Genomic DNA, 9,949 nt, shown 5'->3' on the forward strand with positions numbered 1-9,949 from the left:
TATATATATATATTTGTCCAAAATACGTAGTAGGAGTGAATGGTGAATATATATATATATATATATATATATATATATGTCCAAAATACGTAGTAGGAGTGAATGGTGAAGGGAGAGGAGAGAAAATAGTAATTCAGTGAAGGAGAAGTAATAAGAGTAATAGCCATGACTGAGAGGGAATGACAGAAAGTAATAGCAATGAGAGAGAGAGGAAATGGCAAAGAGAGCGTCGTGTATCTTCTACTATAATAATCTTACTGTAATAATACACTTGTGTATTTCTCCGTCACAACATATGAATGAGAAAGGGAGGGGTGATTCACCGATAGAAGTGGGATGGTGAGAAGTCAACGGTGAAACAAAAATCAAACAGCGCTTCAATTCTGTATGAGCATAAGTGAAGTGTGTGCGTGTAAAAGGGAGGAATGTGAATGTTTGTGTGTGTGTGTGTGTGTGTGTGTGTGTGTGTGTGTGTGTGTGTGTGTAAAATATATTTATATATTTGAGTGAGTGTATATGTGTTTGTGTATGTTTATTTAGAAAGATATATTGAAAATAGAATCATAGATACCAGTGCATTTACACATACATATATAAACAGACACACTTAACAAGGAAGGAAGCGTGCTGTCACAAAGTATAGAAAATCGCGATCGCTACAGACTGTGCAACTCATACATATAAATGCATATATATGCACGTGCACACACACACACACACACACACACACACACACACACACACACACACACACACACAGTTGGAGCACTGTTTGGTTTTTATTTTCACCTTTTGTACCCTTCTTATATATAAAATACTACAATTAGCTATCATTTTTGACGGCACGGGGTTAGCTAGTATTTAAGAAACCTTAACAAAAATTAGCACCACCAATATTTTGATATTTTCACCTTGTTTCATCCGTAGACTGTCTTCTGACCCGTCCATAATTCCAGATGTACGTCCAGCACGGTTAGTATGTGTATTATCTACCACGAGCAGAATTTGATCTAATATAAATTTGATGCAAATACATTTCAAATTCTGATTGTATGACAAACATATAAGTATAGTCAAGTAATCATATAAATCAGTAACGTTTTCAAGCAGACAGTGACGTTTAGTAGAATATTTTTTTAGTGTTGCCATTTTACACAGCAGACACGAAGAGGTATTTATAGATTGTTTATATATTTCCATAGTGTAAATAAATTTTGAGCAAAATATAGTTTGATAAAGTACAGAAGACCGGAAAATCAAAATTATTGTTGGCATGAGTGTCTTTTTATATTTCCACGCACCAAAATATGCTTTATAATGAAAATCAATACCAACAAATATTGAAAATTGTGGCCCATAGAAAGATAAATTGTTAAATAGTTTTTCCAATAGCCAAGATTGTTCCGGAATATCATACTATAAATATCACTAATTGCTGAAAGGCAGAGCCATCATATCAAAAGTTTGCTGACTAACTCTGTAATGGGAGGGTGTATGTTTTGCAAATTCGCTGTAATTCACTCAAAGCTTACAATTCCGTCAATTATTTACACTGAATGAAGGAATTAGTGTTGAAGAACTATATGGAACAATTGTGGATAAACAATTTTCTGGAATGCGGACAAATTTTTATTTATCAGACATATGGTTTGTGTAATATTTTGACTCGCTTAGAAGCATGTTTCTATTTTACATCTTGAGATATTTGACTACGAGAACATATACATCTTTCTATACGGCAAAGTTGGCAATGAATTTCATTCTTACACAAAATAGTTCTTTGACCAGCTTCATAACACTGTGAAATGATTGATATGTGCATTGTCACAGTCACAATTTTGGGGGGAAATGTTGACACACTGGTATATGACTAGTACTTGTTTTATGGACACACTAGTGTATGACTAGTACTTGTTTTATGGACACACTAGTATATGACTAGTACTTGTTTTATGGACACACTAGTATATGACTAGTACGTGTTTTATGGACACACTAGTGTATGACTAGTACTTGTTTTATGGACACACTAGTGTATGACTAGTACTTGTTTTATGGACACACTAGTGTATGACTAGTACTTGTTTTATGGACACACTAGTATATGACTAGTACTTGTTTTATGGACACACTAGTGTATGACTAGTACTTGTTTTATGGACACACTAGTATATGACTAGTATTTGTTTTATCAACTTCAGAAAGATGAATAGCAAAATCTACCATGACAATATTTGAACTCAGAACATAAAGAAGCATCACTAAATATCATGTTATTCAGTACGACATTCCATAATTTCTTCCCTCCGTTATTATTTTCATTTTATGCTTTCCAGAATTATTCGTTGTCATTCCCGTTACCATCAAAGGACTTTATTGCTGAATACTTGGTGCAAACAAGGAATAAGAATATCATATTTATATTTATAATTTTTTTTGTAGCTGTATTAAGTATTTTAATGAGTCTCAGTTCTTCTAATTCTTCCGGGGTTTTTTTCAAAACATTTATAATATCTAAATAACTACTATCAATTTATTTCATTGTCATAATGCTGAACAATTCAAGAGTTAAAACCGTATTCTTCTACTGTAATTTAGAACTTAGGACATTCTCTAAACTGAAACGAAGCCGAATACAACAAACTGATTTATTGGAAATTTTTAATGATAAATTGGATCATAAATACTATTATGAACGGCAACTTTATGTTATTCATATCTTGTGACAGATGCCGTAGAACGCCAAGAAAGAAGCAAGTGTATCTGGTCTGCTACAAATGTTTCGATTACACTGAACAACAAAGATTTCACTACTGGAGTAAAAGCTTGTGTTTTAGGCCAAATCGAGGATGCTGATTCTGAATCTGCACTCAAAATTCTTCTAGCACGTTAGGATTTTGAGTTATGCACATGCGCAAGATTATAACTATACTTTTGGCTAGATATAGGCCGTTTTATAAAATTTGCTTAAATGAAAGCAGTCTTAATTCAAAATCTAAAAAATAACAGCAATAAAACAAACGATGAGAAAGTTCATTATTTAATTTAGTAATAGATGGCGCTGACGTATTATGTTTAAGCGCCAAATACGTCAATTTGTTCTTGCTAACTCTCTGTGTCGACTGCGCTGCCGTCACGTGTGGTATGTGTATCTCTCGCTCTGCGTGATTACTGATTTGATAGTGTTCATTGTGTCAGATCATGAATAGGAGATTCTGTGTGAATCACCCAAATAACTTTTGTTATGTCTGTGGAAAATTTGCTCCGCGTGACCAGCAGAAGAACATTAAAAACTGCCAAATTAAAAACTGCCCATAAGTATTATTTCTGGTGGGACGAAAACAAGAGGTGGACGCTTTATATATGGTGCATCGTGTGTTGCTCAGGGCTTACACAATGGTTGAATGGAAAACGGGAGGGAATGCCTTTTACTGTACCAATGGTATGGCGTGAGCCAACCAATAATGTCTGTGAATGCTACTTTTGCATGACTAAAATTAATGATTTCTCAAAGAAAACGAAAGCAAAAATTGTGTATGCAAATTGTAAGTCGGCTCTAAAGCCGGTCCCACATGACTTCGAGAACCCTGTCCCAGTTCCTCTCTCACATGATTCACTTGAAGACATTGACACGTCGCACGATGAACCTCCTGATTCTACTATCGACGAAGAGTATATAGTTGATACTAAGAAAAATGAGCCACACTTGTTTAATCAAGATTTGAACGACTTAGTAAGAGACCTGGCATTTTCAAAGGAGAAGACTGAAGTTTTGGGATCCAGGTAACAGCAACGGAATCCCTTACAGCAAGGTACGAAAATTTCCATTTTCCGTTCTCGACATGAAGGCTTATCTGCCTTTTCCAAGCAAGAAAATAATGCTTGTTTCTGTACTGTCGTTAATGCACTCATGCAAAAACTAGGACACGAGCATGTGGCTAACGAATGGGGATTGTTTATAGACTCGAGTAATGTTAGCCTCAAGGCTGTGTTGCTACATAATGGTAATGAAAAACCTTCTGTTCCTGTGGGTTATGTTGTCGGTATGGAAGAAACTTATGAATCGATGGAACTCATTCTGCAAGGAGTTAGTTACTCAGTTCATAAGTGTAATATTTGTGGTGATTTAAAGGTGATTTCCCTCTTAGGACTGCAGCAAGGATGTACCTAAAACATGTGCTTCTTGTGTGTTTGGAACAGACGCGACAACAGCAATCATTACACTGTAAGAGTCTGGCCTAAAAGAGATGAGCGCATAGTTGGTGGGTACAATATGCAGCATATGCTATTGCTAGGCCCGCAAAAGATCTTCCTTCCACCCCTTTACATCAAACTCGGCCTCATGAAAAACTACTTAAAAGCAATGACACACGATGGTTCTGTCTTCCAGTACCTGAAAGTAAAATTTGGCACAGAGAAGGCATTTTCATTGGATCCGAGATCAGAGAATTGATATCTGAAAGCAAATTCAAAGGTAAACTGAATCCAGTTGAGTTGACGGCATGGGATTCATTTGTGTTAGTTGTACAGAACTTTCTTGGAAATCATAGAGCTGAAAACTACGCTGATTTAATAAACAACATGCTAACAGCGTATGAAAGAGTGGGATGCCGAATGTCCCTTAAAATGCACTTCTTGCATTCTTATCTCGATTTTTTTCGAACGAATCTTGGTGCCGTTAGTGATGGGTGACTACTGCTGGTTCCTACAACGGGAGACCAGTACAACGCATAAGCGCAAGAGCAAGTATCTCAAAATTTCTGAGCTGAGCGTATAAAAAATAAAGCATTTCTTAACATAAATATACCATGTACCATTATATTATAAAACTATTTGCCTTGAACATAAATTTATTATATACAGTACTAATATACTATTATAATAATTATTTACCTTGAAGTTAACTATTCCTGATACTAATATGGTATGAATATATAATTATGCGCATAACTCAAAATCCTGACGTGCTACAGCAATTCTGAGTTCAAATTCGGAATCAGCGTACTCGATTTAGTTTAGAACAGCACTATTTGTCTGGGGAGCAGACAATAATTTTTTTTTTTTTTGAGCAGTCATTTCATTATACTGCTGAGGGACTTGTAAAAAAATGCAACATTTGCACCATCTCATTCCATTTCCACTAAAACTCTAAGTTTTGTACATAAAAATCTCATCTGTATTATTCAGTTTTGCATTGACAGTACACCACACTTAATCGACCTCAATATTTTACTGGTGCTAATTTCCTCGATTCTGAAACCATAAAAATGGTATTTCCATGCAGTTGCACTCAATAAAGAAAATGTAAAATATTCACTGGAATTTACACTCAGAACATGAAAAGGTGAAACATAAATGTTGCCAGTTTCTGCCACTTCGCTGTTCCTGTGATCTATATAGATAATCAATAATGAAGTAAAGATCAATAGGGAGCATGGGGAAATATTCACGACCGAATACAGTAGTGCCTCGACCCCAAGATTCCGAGTCCGATTCCAGGCAGTGACCTTAATAATAATAATAATAACAGCATTAAAAAAATACCTTAGGAATGAAAACTCAGGTTCAAAATTTCCCCAAGACACCTGATGAAGGTTGGAGGGTATATCAGCCGAAACGTTGTGTTAACAACAAAGAAAGATGAGGACAAATATCCGTCAAATATAAATAATGTAAATAATGTACATAATTCCTCAACTTTTAAATATGAAACTCTACAACATACTGTAAATTGAAATTGCTTTTAAAATAAATTTCACTAGTCAAAAGGTCGAGCATAAATTTTTATGAAAGCAATTGCTAATCTTCTGGATGCAAATAAATTTTTGTCTTGTTTAGTTGCAACTTAATTATAGGAAAAAGATCCCATAACTTCTTCAAGGTCTTCCAAGCTGGTGTGAGAAAAAGAACGAGAGAAGAAAATACCTTTTTACCAGAGACTTGGTTTCATTGCGTACACCAGAGTGCACTTACTTGAGAATGCCTAATGCTATTTCTTCCGACTTTCTGCACTCTGTGTTCAAATTCCACCCAAGTCATCTTAGCTTTTCAGCCTATCTGGCCGATAAACAAGCACCAATCCAGTTAGGATGATTGATGGAAGCGTTAGAACGTCGGACCGAACGCTCTGCAGGATTTTTCCTGGCTCTTTGCGTACTGAAATCAAGTTCCGCCGAGGTTTGCTCGGGTGGTAGATTTAGTCCGTCACCAGTTTAGCTACACCTCCACCTGAAACTTAGATGGCTTTTAGCCGAGTAAATTCTATTGCAGGTATCTGGTTTGAAAATACCGACCTTATTTCCAACAATCTCGAAAACCCTGTAAAAGGTCACATGCACTGACTTCACTCCGACATAGCACGCAAGGATCAAGTCAATGGAAGAGAATTGAGAAATTGACCTATATCGATACTCGATGAAAGATGTTAGCGTTAATATCCGGCATAATCATTTTCGAGCAGATTCACAAAGCTACTCAAGGTTTCTATAAATCTGAGAGTTTACGGGTGAACGTTCTATAGCATTTCTTGAGATGAGTACTCCATATTTTGTGCGTGTGTTTTGTTTTGTTTTGTTTTTATATTCAGATATCCTACCTTTCAGTACAACTGGTGGGTGACTCACTTTAGTCTTAATTCTGTCAAAAGTTCGTTAACACAAGCAAAGTTGTACGATATTGGGTCCATATCAGTGATGGAAATGGTGGTGTATACAAAGGGGTGGTGTTCCCTGCTTTTCCGGTCATAAAGTTGAGTGATACCTTTGCAACCTCAGCTTCTCGAATCTTAGTCTACCTCTAGTTCCCAACTGATGGATTCTGCCACCCAAGAACAGGAATGGAGGCCTTCAACGAGCTTCCAGGCAGCTTCTGCCTACTAAATTTCACTCAGCTAGTTTTGGTCGAACAAAATCTATGATAGAAGACACTTACCAAAGATGCCGTATGCTGGGATCGAATATTTGGGTACGATAGTTACAGTATAGTTACGAAGCGTACATCTTAATCATGCAACCGTTACAGCACATTAAGAAGGAGTCTGAAAAAATGCTACTTATCTTTTAAATTACAGACGTTTGATTACATTTGTAATGCTTATAAACATTCTTCATTTTCCTAAGCCTTTTCTGGTAATCTCCATGAAGCCAGTCTATTCATTCTTTCTCTTTTACACACAAATACACGTCCGCATAAACAAATACAACGACCTTGGTTTTCATTACAAATTTATAATACACTGCAAGAGGTACCCGGTGTTACTTGAGTGCCAACAATTCTTTCCAACATACCTGGCTTAACTTACAAGATTCTATACAGTTTTTGTATATAATTATATCTGCGATTTTTCTATCTATGCAGATACATGTCTAAAGCTGATTTTTTTTTTTACATTCCTATGATGTGTAAAGCCTTTAAGACCGTTTACTGTGTTTATTGATAATTTTACTTTTATGACTTAAGAAAATACTATCTTCATGTTTTACTTTATATATTTTCTTGCAATAATATTATTATGCAACACGTTAAATAGCAGCAGTTCTAACAAAAGTGTGTTTTATTCAGTAAGAGCTCTAATGCAGGCAACATTTGCTGTTCTGCGGTTTGATGTTCCAATGAAAAGATTTCTACTTGGTCCAACATATATACATAAAACATAAAGTTGACAATAAGAGAAACGTGGATTGATTTCAATGCAGTTATAAAACCTGAGGGACTATCTCCGACACAGAAAGAGGTAGTGTTACTGGAAACTAATGGGGTATGGGGATGAGAAGAACGTGTGTAATGGAAACAATTGGGTGGGGGCGAAACCGGCCATAAAGGTGACTTCGATGAAAAAGACATTAGAATTTTGACAACGAATTTTTGTACCTTTACAGAATTTTTCTACGTTCAAATTTTATAGCATCATAATTAGTTCGCCCAATTTCGGTTGTAGATCGTGAAAAGAGACTTCAGTAGGTCGAAGAGCCTTGATAAAAATGATATAGGCTGATAACTGTTGGAAGCAGGTAACATTAATATCCTGTACAGGATCATTTTCGAGGAGATTAAGAGGAAATTAAGAGTAACTATTCCGTAGCGTTCAATATTTTTTCTTTTTTTCTTTTTAGTACTATGACATCTCTCCTCTCAGTACAACTGATAACTCGCTTTTGTCCTTATTCTGTCCTAATCGACTTCCCCTTTCCTCAAAATCTGCTGGCCCTATGCCAAAATTTGAAACCATTATAATAATAATAATAATAATAATAATAATAATAATAATAATAATAATAATAGGCAGTGGTATTGTTTTCAGTCGTGTTTGTTTGTTTGTCCACGGACAAGATATCTCAAGAACCGCTAGATGGATTCAGGTGAAACTTTCAGGAATGTATGGCCTCGTAACTAGCACGAATTGATTAGATTTGATGATCGATCCGGTACCAAACAAGGATTCTGGATGATTTTTTTACTTCATTTTTGAGAACGGTCGGGTTCATTTTTAGTATTCTCGTTTGTAAGAGCAGTCGAGTTTATTTCAGATATTCTCATTTTAAAAATCATCTCGGTTAATCGTTGAGAGAACTTTGGTGTAACCTTGGCGGAGGTCTGCACTCTCTGAGTGCTCTTGTTGTTGTTGTTATTACTATCATTATTATTATTATTAGTAGTAGTAGTAGTAGTAGTAGTAGTAGTAGTAGTAGTAGTAGTAAGAGACAGAATCTGAAAAGATATTTCAGCGTGATAATATGAAAGTTTAGCAAGACAGGAAACTGACAGAATCTTTAGCACTCCGAGCAAAATGCTTTGCGTCATTTCGTGCGGCTCTGTTCTGAGTTCAAATTCCACGGGAATCGACTTTGCCATTTATCATTTCGGGGTCGATAAAATAAAGACCAGTTGAATAGATAGAATCAATATAATTGACTTACTCTTCCCACAAAATCTGCTGGCGCTATGCCAAAATTTTAAACCATCATAATTATTTTCGGACTTAAGAGACAGAATCTGGAAAAGATATTTCCGCCTAACAACATTAAAGTTTAACAGCATCGACCGGTGTAGCTTAGTTCTGAATTTTCCACTAAATTGATTGTCGTTTTTGTTTCACTATATTAAAGAGAAAAGATTTTGTTTGTTTTTTCTGTGGAGGTGGTGTAAAAGTAGTTGTTTACTTAAAGCTTCATATCCTCTGGTGTTTGTGCAAAAATATTATCAAAACTATGCACAAATATGCTAATACAGATTTGTGCAGAGCTAAACAGAAGTAGAGTAATATGCTATGTAAATTACATACGGTTCAATGAGTAGGACGCCATACAAGATTTTGCCACGGGATATTTATTTAGTCAGTAAATCGCAAATATACACATATTATTCATGAATACGCTGCGCATAGAAACTCATTTCTGTTCTTTGGATATACATAAGTGTGTATGTGTGTGTGTGTGAGAGAGAGTAACTGCGCGCGAGCGCCCACGTGTGTGTGTGTGTGTGTCCCAACAGCAAAAACTGATTGTATTTTCTTCAGTGGCATATTAATTCTGAAGAAATGCTGATTGCTTGATATTATCTCCCTTTCTCATTCAGAGTCGGTTGCAATTTCCATTAAACACGATAGCCTTTAAGCGAGATTTATTTCAATGAATCAAAATTTTATCTTCAGTGGTAATAAGTGTACCTTCATTCATTTTTGTTATCCAAGCTATCCAAGCCATTCAGAGTCATTTGTCTTTGTCCACGTTTGATCGACCAGAGTAACAGATGTTGTTATACACCGCTTGTCACAATGCTCTTCTTCGCAGTGTTGCAGTTTTAAATAATAGATAGACAGAGAGATAGATAGATAGATAGATAGATAGATAGATAGATAGATAGATAGATAGATAGATAGATAGATAGATAGATAGATAGATTGATAGATAGATAGATTGAAAGGTATAATAAATAAACACTCTAATTGGTC

This window comes from Octopus bimaculoides, chromosome 1 (assembly GCF_001194135.2).
Source record: "Octopus bimaculoides isolate UCB-OBI-ISO-001 chromosome 1, ASM119413v2, whole genome shotgun sequence".
In the NCBI taxonomy this organism is placed as follows: domain Eukaryota; kingdom Metazoa; phylum Mollusca; class Cephalopoda; order Octopoda; family Octopodidae; genus Octopus; species Octopus bimaculoides.